We start from the raw sequence: 11,572 nt of genomic DNA on the forward strand, positions 1-11,572 counted from the left end.
CTAATCACAAGAGTACCATTTGAGTTGCGCAACATATTTCTCTTATGCTTGCTATCACATCTACATCTCTCTCTCTCTCTCTCTCTCTCTCTCTCTCTCTCTCTCTCTCTCTCTCTCTCTCTCTCTCTCTCTCTCTACCACAGTTATGGCTTGATACTTCATCCCTCTCTTTGCACACATGCTCCATCCTAGCACCATGAATACTAACACTAGTGAATGACATATGCTTTGCTCTATTCCTCTAGGGGAATTGCTTTATGGGAGACAACAATTTGAGCCAATGGCATTTTTTGAAGTTTAGAAAGGTTAAAAGAAATGGAGTTGATAACAATTAGGGTAACAAGATGTGACATGACATGTGCTTTGTTCAAGGAATTGCTTTATAAGAGGCAACAATTTAAGCCAATGGCATTTTTTGAAGTTTAGCAAAGGGGCAAAAGAAATGAAGATATGCCAACAAAAGAATAGAGTTGATAACAATCAGCTTGGCATCAAAGGGTAATAGGATGTGTTAGACTTTCTAGCTTCCTTTTCTGAAACACCCAATCCATTATTGGAAACCCTAACCCCAATGAGCAACCCAGATGATTAAAAATGTTGCCTTTATTTCCTACACACCCACCTATTTAAAGCACAAGATGAGCTTTAACTGGTTGAGTGTAATGTATACAGTCACTCCCTTAATGCCACTGCAAGGCTCCATGAGGGCAGCACCCAAGGGAACATCCACCAAAGCTACAAATAAGAAAGGCTCCACAAGGGCAATAGCTAAGGGAACATCCACCAAAGCTCAAGCTCCAACTTTAAAGCAAGCAACTAAAGAGCTTGAGGTGCAATCTTCAGAGGCTACAATAGCTCTTGAAAATGCTAAAGGACCGAGAACTTGAGATCTATAAGAAGAAGACATCAAGAAGAGCACATGAAACTATAATGCACGATCAATTCTCAAGAACAATGGTGTCGTGTAAGAGTGGTTTGGATGAGTGCTCCAAATCTACCTCCCTTGCAGAGACAATGAGAGTGATCATCCTCTCTTCTCAATGAAAAGAAAGTCATTGACTATCCAAACATTCCCAAGAAACTCAAAGAGTAACCCAACTCCGTGTTGTAATTAAAACAAGCCCAAGAGCTTGTAAGAAAGGTGTAAGTTGAATAAGAACCTAATCTTAAGCAAGTGGTCAAGTATGAACCACTACCCCACCTAAGCGTATTTTAGAGCCTATTTTAAAGCAAACCATAAAACCTATGAGGGAGCCTCGGAGTTTAAGGCCTTGACCAAACCTATAACCATTCTTAAGAGGCCATGAAAAGAGCCAATTCTACAGCCTCTACTTTTAGAATCAATCCAACTAGATCTCGCAGCCTCTACTTTTAGAATCAATCCAACTAGATCTCGCATTGCTAGATGTAATGAAAGAGGCCTCAATGGAAGGCAAAAGTTGGCCTTCCATGGGTCATCATAGTCATCACATATTTTCTCCGAGGAAATTAGTAGGACAACTTCATTTCAATCCCTTCAAAGGCACCACCTCCTTAGGAACATATAGTGCACATACCTTACACGAAGTCCTAGATCACCTCCGAGTGAGTGCAATGCCCACGAGACATAAGCAGGCCTCACAGTTTTCTTATCCTTGGAAGTTTAAGTCCCAATAAGTTGTCTTTTGGAAGGGAAAACTAGAGTTCCCTTAGAAAGACCACTGAACTACATGGAAAGACTTGGTTAATTTGGATGCAATGGTGCACCTTCCTTCGACTTATGTCGTGATGATGAGAGTTGGGATTGTTGAAATGTTAGAACACCTAAGTTGATAACAAGCTCTGATAGCAAATCATCTCACCAAGGACACATCAAAAGATGGTTAAGGTGAAAGCACATCAGGCTCAATGTAACAATATATTACAAACTTAGCAGACAAATGCACAGGGGCTAAGATACATTGAGGCTACAAAAGTACAGGAAGAGTTTTTAGAGAAGTGGGGAGGAGGATTAGAAAAGATTAGTACCATTGGTAAGGCACGGGAGAGATTCCTTCTTACCCCTCCTTAGAGCGTTGGGCTCTAAGGTGGATAATTATTTGCTCACCCACTATATATGTTTTATAATACTCTCAAATTGGTCGTAAGTTCAATATTGAAGTCAAAGAGGTGGACTTAGTTGAACCTAGGGAGGAATCCAAACCAACGTTCATTGATAGGGTCTTGATTCCTAAGAGGAAATGGAATTGGTTGAGTTGTTAAAAGAATTCGAGGATTACTTTGCTTGGAAATGCATGGATATGAAGGGGGTACCACCACGCAAGATGTGGTGTAGCACACGATCCCGATCATTGAGAGATCAAGATCAACTAGGTATCTACAATTGTGTTATTGGTGTAGGATTTATTTATGAAATCAAGGACATTGATTTGTCATTGTGCTAAAGAAAAATGGAAATGTGTAGATTTGGAAAGAGTCAATGCGACCATGTGGAAAGATCACTCTACCCATTGCCATATACTGAACATATTTTAGAAAGAGTAGCCAGAGAAGAGTCTTATATCTTCTTAGATAGCTTCTATAGTTATAACCAAATGTCCATAGCACTAAAGGATCAACACAAGACCAAATTTACGATGATGGCATGCATATTTGCTTATCGGATTATACCCTTTGGACTAACTAATGCCCCTACAACATTTCAATTTGACTAATGTACACAGCTTTCAAAGACTATCTATAGAAGGGGTTGGAAGTTTTCATTGACAATTTGTGTGGTCACTCTAAGTGGAAAGACCACCTATCTTGCTTTGAGTAAGGTATTTCAAAGGTGTTGATTGTATCAAATATTCTTGAACCCATTAAAATGCTAATTTTGGGTCAAGCATGGTGTTATATATTGGGACATATTATGCTAATTTTTGGTGAAGCATGGTGTTATACTGGGACATATTATGGGAGCACAGTGTTATATTGGGACATTATGTTGAAAAATGGTATCTCCATAAATGAAGGAAAAGTCAAGTTGATTTTGGAATTAACTCCAAGTAGAAAGACCCCCTATCTTGCTTTTGAGGAAGGTATTTCAAGCGTGTTGATTGTATCAAATATCCTTGAATGCATTAAAATGACAATTTTGGGTCAAGCATAGTGCTAAACCGAGACATATTATGTCTAAAAATGGTATCCTTGAACCCATTAAAATGCCAATTTTGGGTCAACCATAGTGTTAAACTGGGAAATATTATGTCTAAAAATGGTATCTCCACATATGAAATCAAAGCCGAGTTGACTTTGGAACTATCTCCATCCATAATTTTCAAGGGAGTGCAAAAGTTTAGGGGACATGCTGGGTACTATAGAATATTCATAGCATTCTATGCAAAGATTGCAAGGCCATTTCATAGACTACTTATAGTCTTTGAATAAACCAAAGAATGATATCAGAAAACTTAAGAAGGCCCTACCAATCTCAAGACCCCCTAATTGGGACATAATCTTCCATGTACATATTAATGTATTAAAGTTCTCCATTGGATATGTAGTAGCACAACCACAGGAGCACAAATTAGACCACTCTATTTATTTTGCCAATAGATAGGTGAGTGAGGTAGAAACGCATTACACCACAAGAGAGAGAGAAGGGTTGCCCATGGTTTACGCCATAAAAATATGTAGACACTATCTCTTGGCCACAAATTCTATATTCTTTATGGATCACCAGGCCTTGTTATATCTTGTTAATAAGCCTTACACTCCGAGAAGGATTACAAGATGGTTGCTCTTAGAGTGTGACTTCATGATCACTATAAGAAAATGAATGCATGTTTTAACTGTGATCATATATTGCAGAATTCTAATGGTAAGCCCCCACAAAAACTGATGATGGTTTCCATGATGCGTGCTTATTTAAGATTGACATGGTGCCTCAGTGGAGTGATGAAATATCTCAAAACCTTGCCTATAGTTTTTTCCAAGATTGATCACTAAATAAAGATAAGATGCGAGACGACTTATCATGCTAGTGGTACCATATCAACTGATAATAACGGAATAACTATACAAGCTAGGTAAGGATGATGTTTTACAAATATGTGTACTATAAGATGAATTTGTGTAAGTATTGGAGGAAGCACAATCCAAAAATTAGAGAACACTACACTACGAAAGTGATGGCACCGAAGGTTCTCCAAGTAGGATTACAATGGGCCAATGTTATTTGGTGATGTAGCTATGAGTGTAAATGATTCATTGTATGGTAGTAGAGGGACAAGATGTCCCTCACCCTAGTAATATTCTAACAACCCTTTGAAAAACGGGAAATTGATTCTATAGGACTCCTTAGTCTTGTTGCACATAGAGAACATAAGCCCACTATATCATAGCAGCAAGATTATTTCATAAAGTGGGCTAAAGCAAGGGCTACTAGGAAGGCCGATGCATGAAGGGCTTCATGGTACTACAAGTAAACCCTATTATCCACCACAAGCCAATGGGCCAAACAGAGAGCATGAACAAGATCTTATGTGGCATTCTAATAAAAACCATTGAGGCAAGTAAAATGGGCTAGGAACACAAGCTTACAGATGATGCGTTGTGGGCCTACCAAACATCATATAAGGTAGCCATGGGTTACACCCTATTTTGGTTACCCTATTTCAGTTGACCTATGGGGTTGACATTATGATGTCTATGGAATAGATATTCCAAGGTTTTTTTGACTTGCTATATCCGGAAATTTCGATGGCGAGAACTTCAAAAAATTGTAGCGAACATGGGAGTCTCGTTTCTTTTATGCCTTGAACTGTAGTGGCGTGAGTCTCCATTTGATAGGCATGAAGACTGGATCAACTTGTTTGTTGGGGGGGGCTGAGCCTTTATATTCCCAACAGTACTCTCGAATGATCAGGTATTCCTTACGCCATTCTGATTAGATGCCAAAATCCTCCAAGTGGGATTTGTCTCCATCTATTTCAATAGCATAAAAACCACCCTGTGTGTACATTGGATGCTGGCGTCGCCATCTGCGGAAACAATAACTGATCATAAAGTAACTACCCTGATCCCCAGCAGATCTACGTAATGCGGGTTTGCCAGCTTTGTATGCTTTGCCACATTGTCCCACAATGTACCTTCTCGTATTGGTAGCAATTCTTCCAGATCTAGCATTGGGGCTGTGAGCGGATAAGGGATATTGTGCTCCCACCTCAACTGTATGTTGGAGTAAGCCTTGGGCATAATTCTTCATGTCGAATCAAAGGGAGTGATCGGCATGAGCACTTGGAACATCAACTTGGGCTTTAGTAGAGGATTCCCATCTTTGATCATGCTCTCATATTCTGCAGTTGGAACTATATGCAAAAAGGTAGTACATCATCAATGGGAATGGGAGCACATACCTCATCGACTGGCTGTTGGGGATATAAGGTCATTGTCGGCAATTCCTCGAGGTCTAGAGGGTTTGTGGGAAGATCCACAAAGGGTAAAGAGAAGTGTGAAAATATGCAATCAGCCTCAATTTTGTTAGAAGGAGTGACACTTGGATAAGGATTTAAGAGCTTACTAGGATGGAAAAACATGACAAGTGATAGATTGGGATGATCCTACGGCTTCTTCTGGTGGTTGCCTTGAACTGGGTGGTGGGTGTGGAGGTTTAACCGTTCTCATAAACTCATGGAGTTATGTGATTTCATATCTGGCTATATTTGGATATTCAATGTGAGTGAGATAAAAGTCATAAAGAACACTCGTTAACATGGCCTCCAGATGTATATGGATGTTTCTATAAAGTTTTATAATACCTAAAGGATGATACATTGTGGATTCAAAAAGGTTTAAGTGCTGATGTGTATCATAAACTTCCACCCACCCTTGGCATACGATCCATTGATAGCTACGGGCTATAACCTTGTAGTTGGCCGGTGTGGATGGTATTGCATATGGCATGAACATGTCTAGTTTATCAACACTGTCATCTAAGATAGCCAATTGTTGTAACCCCTGAAACCAACTACGTAGGTTTAGCACGGTAGCATGTAATTGAAAAAAGAAGATATCAGATGGGTTACTAAGAACTATATCTCCCCTTAGGATTCCCATGACAATTGTGGGGTTCGCATCCCTCGCCGTGTTTTGATATATTAGTGTAAGGTCTCCTAAATTGAGGTCTTCTATTAAGTTAATTTCATATTGAAGTAAAGAGAGGGTCAGTGTAGACAAAAATAGAGTTAGTGTCTGAGGAGGAGCCCGAGAAGTCACCGGCAAAAAGGACCCTATCTCCGAAGCATGCTCGATGAGTTACTGTAACTCGTCAGTTTGCTCTTACCGTTGAGAATGTCCCTGGAGGCCAAGCGTTCATTCCAAATCCTAGGTTCTTTGATCATTTTCGTTGAGGAGGGAGGAGATTGATGCTTCTCGTGCATCCCGAGCAGTCGCCAACTCTGTGTATCTTCTATTGGCCTCTTCTTTTGTAATTATTTCGCCCCCATTGGCTTGGGCTTGAGCCTCTTCTAATTGCACCAGTCGTTCTTGTGCCAATAATTGGCTTGTGTTGAGTTGTTTGTTGACATGCTCAAGGACTTGTTGTTTGGTGGCTCAGCAGCATCTCCTCCAGTTGCGTTGATTTGGCATTGATGGCCTCATTGAGGTCTCTGATCTTTTCTACATATGGATTGTTTAGTTGTTCTCGCTCTGTGCCTAGAGGCTTGCCACCTTTTTTTCTAATATAGCAATTGTTTCCTTGAGCTCGTGGATTTGTCTTCTGAACCCCTCTTCCTTGGCTTGAAAGGTGGCATGTGCTTCTCTTAGTTGTTGTGTGTGCTACACTTCTTTTTATTTGGTGTTTGCCACTTCTTGCTGAAGTCATTATTTTGCTTGTTTTAATTGGGCCTTTAGCTCCTCATTTTCCTTAGTGGTTTGGACTATTTGTCTTGTTGATTAGCCTATTATGCCCTTCCATTGTTGTTATTCGTGCCTCTAACTCTTTAGTAGCCCTTAAACTTTTAATGATTACCTCCTTATGTGTGGCGTCAATGGCAACTAATTGATCTTTGAGAGCTTGCACTCGGTTAGTTGTGTCTTTAACCTGTTTCCATAGCTTTGCATTTCTGTCATGCAGCAGCATATGAGTTGTCAGCAGAGCAGGTGACAACACCATACCCTTTATTCCCATGACCATATACTTGAACTAGTTGAGGCTGAGCCGTCTGATTCATGAAATTGGTGCTGCAGTAGTTTGTCGATTCTTTCCATGGTCTCTTCTAGGAAAAGATCTGCATCTTTGGGCATATCTAAATTGTGTGAGAAGGACCTTTCTCCTTGGTTGTCTTCGACGTCCAGCCTCTTTGCTTGCTGGAGCTGGTGGGCTGTCTTCTGTTCTCTTGCACTTGTCTGCTTTGTGTTCCTCCTGAGCATCCTCTGGATGGATTGAAGTAGCTTCTTTATTATTTTTATCGACATCTACTTGTGGCAATTGTTGTTCCTCCTGTTCTTATGTGGCACCTATCTCAACTGAGGTGTGCAGATCCGAGATGACTGAATCATGTAGTGGTGAGAGGTTGTTGAATACAAGGGTGGTAGGGATGGAAGGTGGTGTTTGCAGAATTGACTTTGGAGCTATGGCTTCTATTAAGATGATCTTCTCCACTACATGACTGAATCATGTAACGGTGAGAGGTTGTTGAATACAAGGGTGGTAGGGATGGAAGGTGGTGTTTGCAGAATTGACTTTGGAGCTGTGGCTTCTATTAAGATGATCTTCTCCACTCCCATTGCTTGTTGCTCCTCCAGAGCTTGGTGATATGATGCAATGTCCTTAGCGTCCTCTTCCTCCACGTGCTTTGTTTCTACTTCCACCTGTTGGAGGCTGCCCCTCATCTTCTTAGATTTCTTTAACTTCTTGCCATCCTTGGTAAGCTCCTATACAAGCTCCTTTGTCTCTTTAAGGACAGCTTGTCCCTGTTACAGCTTTTCTGGTAGGTGTGCAGGTGCTCTTCTAGTAGTTGTGCTGGTAGGTGTGCATTTGGTTCCATGACTCCTTGGCCATGTGATAATTCTGTGTCCTGAGTGCCTTGGGGTATTGGGATGCTACCTGCATGGTTGAGAAACTTCGTTGATGAGGTAAGGGTTGCATACCTTGGATTGGTGAGACCTTAGATAGTTATCCAATTCCCTGTGGATGTACCAAGCCCAATCCTCTGATTTCTCCTCATGTACCTTGGCGATTCTATAGAGAGGGATTTTGTTGTACTTGTCCACCAGTTTTACTTGCATGAGCATAGACATCGCTTGACAGGCTCTTTTATGTACTTCTTCCCTTATGTTCTCATATTCAGCTCCATTTGAATTATATGACACCTTCTTGAGCGTGTCTTCTTTGGCATATGATCTAGTGGGCGAACATGTGATGGAATGGGAGAGGGGCAATTGTAGTGCATCTCTTATCATGCTTCGGTGACGAGTACCTGCTTCATTGATCCATTTGGCTTTGTGATGGCCCCCCTTTTTGTATTCTTGTTGTTGGATTTGATGAATTCTACACAAAGTGATGAATTGATTGTGCGGGGTAGAACCTCTTCCATCTTGCCCAGCCCCACTTTTTCTAACTTATGTTGGACATTAGTGTCTTCCAGAATCTTTAGGCACTCAGGGCTGTGGTATTGGAGGATAACCTTCCCTTGATTTGTTTGTATGTCTATTTGGAGCATTGTCCATGGTAAATCATGTGCGTATGGTCCCAGATATGTCAAATTTGTGCCTCTTTGCACCTGCTTCCTCTTGGCGGCCAGTGATCCTATAGCACTAGCTTGAATGACACCCAGGTTTCCTTCAAACTCTAGGTTAGAGGTTTGTAAGGATGCCATCTATAACATTATCAATATAGCATGTATCATGGTTACATCACTTACCGGCCCACTTGTTTCACAGGTTGACTCAAAAATCTCTCTGTGATGGATTGGGTCCCCATCTCCTAAGAACTTTTGCATAAGCTTTGAAATGATGTGTGGCTTCATCTAAGATGATCTAGATTCACGGGAAGTGCCTAGTTACCTAACCATGCCTCTACCCATTTCTGCAGCCATATTCAATAGATCTGCCCTTATGACCTCATTTAGATCTATGTTGGGATTCACCATTTTTGAGGAGCTACCCCCTACCTAGACCTAGACCTCGTCCTCTCCCTGCATTGGTTCTTCTATTCAATTCGGGTCTATGGCTGGGTCTAGGTAAATCCTCGTTACCTGGCTCATTATTAGTAGTAGCAGCCTCAACTCGCCTTTGTTGTATTAAAAGTTTCATGTTCTGCAATAATGTGGGATCATTGATCATGTCATGTATATCCTCTCTTGTGTAGAACCGATCTTCTCCTCCTGAAGATGCCCTAGGTAGATTGTCCACTTCTGCTTACGTTTCAAGGAATTCCTCATCCTTGGGTTTCTCGTTTATGGGTTCTAAGGCTGGTATTATTCCTTTTGTCATTCCCATCCACATGTTATTGGTGGGCATTTCTAGATGTTTCTAAATCCTTGCCAGGTGGTTGAAACAGATTCAAATTATCCATTTCCCTTTGTTCTGCCCATCGTTCTTTTTTTTTTGCATATCAAGCTCTTGCCTTTTTAAGCTCAGTAGCCGCAATTGTCGCTCTGCTTCAACCTCTTCAAGTCCATTTCCACTTCCTCAGATGTGGGGAAGAAGATTTGACCTATCTTGGCAGCATTTTCCTTGTCCCTCCTAAGCCTAGGGATCATCCCACTAATCCTCACTATGTTAGCATTCTTAGGTGCAAAAGTTAGGGCTGTTTGGGTTGGTAAGTTTGCGTGTCCCATGCTTGTTGATGGGTCTGTGCCTGTAGATTGCGCTTCATCTTTTGTGCCATGCAGAAGACCAAAAAATCCCCTAGCCATATCAAAGATTCCACTAGATTTCGCAGCAGAAGATGGTTTTTCTTCCTCCCCAAAGCCAGAGAATCTTAGCCCTTCTTCCATGGATTCTTCTCTACTTGTTTCTATGGTGGTGGTTAGATTTCTCCAAGCTGCAATAGTTAATTGAGTGCTCGCCGAGCAACCTAAACCAACACTTCTTTAGTAGGAAGAACCTGGGTGATTTGATGCACTATCATCAGGGGCAAGGTTGTCTCCAATGAGTTTCCCTGACCTCAAGTGTATGAGAAAGTGTTTCAACAGGCTAAATAATTACTCTAACCGCTACGCTTTGTTTTCTGTCGAACTGACTCTTCTTGTCATGAAACCACAGATCTCTGTGAACTAGCAAACTGCAGTTCACATCGTGAAGTAGCAGACCTTGTCTCACTTCGTGAATTGTGTTTCACGCCATGAACCACTTATGTTTCATGCTTCAAAATCTTAGCTTAGAATTGTAGTAATTTGAGTTAGGATGACTCCTATGGTGCACTTATGAACCTCTCATACTGCTCGTCTGACAATCCTAACTAGAATGTGAAGTTTCATGTCATGAACTAGAATGTGTTTCACGTCATGAAGTATTTCGTTGCACTTTCACGAGATATGATTTTTCCGTTTCTTTGTGTTAGATGTGTTAAGATAAGGCACTCTAAATTTAGTAAGGCAATCTTGAAATTTTCGGCGCTGATTTACGAAAAGTGTTTCATGTTATGAACTAGCAGAGTATGGTTCTCACGCCGTGAACTACTTCTTGCACTTTTTCACATGTTAATAGCCGAGTCAACAGAATGTTGTTTAGAGTGCAATTTCCCTATCCAAAAGATCTGGAAAGGTTGTGCCAAGCAATTGAAATGCAATGCAAGTCACCAACACAACCAATGGCTCCTTGTTTTTATAATTTTTGTGATTTTTGGGAAAAAAATAGAATAAATCGTGTCACCAACTACTAGCTCACGGTAGCGAAATTGGTGACGAAAATAACAAAATCGAAAGAAAAACCAAGTGTAGCTTTCCTCTAGGCAATACCAAGTACTCACCCACACTTCCAAATACACAATTTTCCATAACTACTCTAATTTCTTCGCTTCCACACACAAACCTTATCTACATAGTTTTTCACAATGCATCTTCAAAATGCAAAGGCAATATTGAATCTTGCATAATGGGAGCTGGAGCTCTAAGAGGATGGAAGAAATAATGGTGTTTCCCTGGCAACAACAACGGTGCCAAAAATGTTATGGGCTACTGCACCTCCCAAGAGAGAACTCCAGACATCCACAGTTGGAAGAAGCAATAGACAATAACTATCATTGGGTACTTATTACCAATGCTTTGAGCTCACATCCCTTGAGGCTCTCTAAGCTCGCTTTTTGAAGCCCCACTTCAATCTCCACCTCCATGCTGTCACCACGGAGTCACTCACACCACAATGCAAGGTAATCTTCCTCTCACTCTCCCATACACATGCATAGAAGAGGAACATGCACTAGAGTACACACACTCTCTCTCTCAAGACAAAGTAAGATCTCTCATACCACAAAGGGGGATTGTGTCTTCTATGAGAAATTTCCTTTTATATGGCCCTTATTCACACTTGGGCACCCAAAAGTTATAACTAAAGCCTTGGTTGGCCAGTATCTCATAATGTACAACCTTTATAGTGCCTTTACATA

The sequence above is a fragment of the Cibotium barometz genome, chromosome 9, assembly GCF_041138505.1.
Source record: "Cibotium barometz isolate CiBa-2024 chromosome 9, ASM4113850v1, whole genome shotgun sequence".
NCBI classification, from domain to species: domain Eukaryota; kingdom Viridiplantae; phylum Streptophyta; class Polypodiopsida; order Cyatheales; family Cibotiaceae; genus Cibotium; species Cibotium barometz.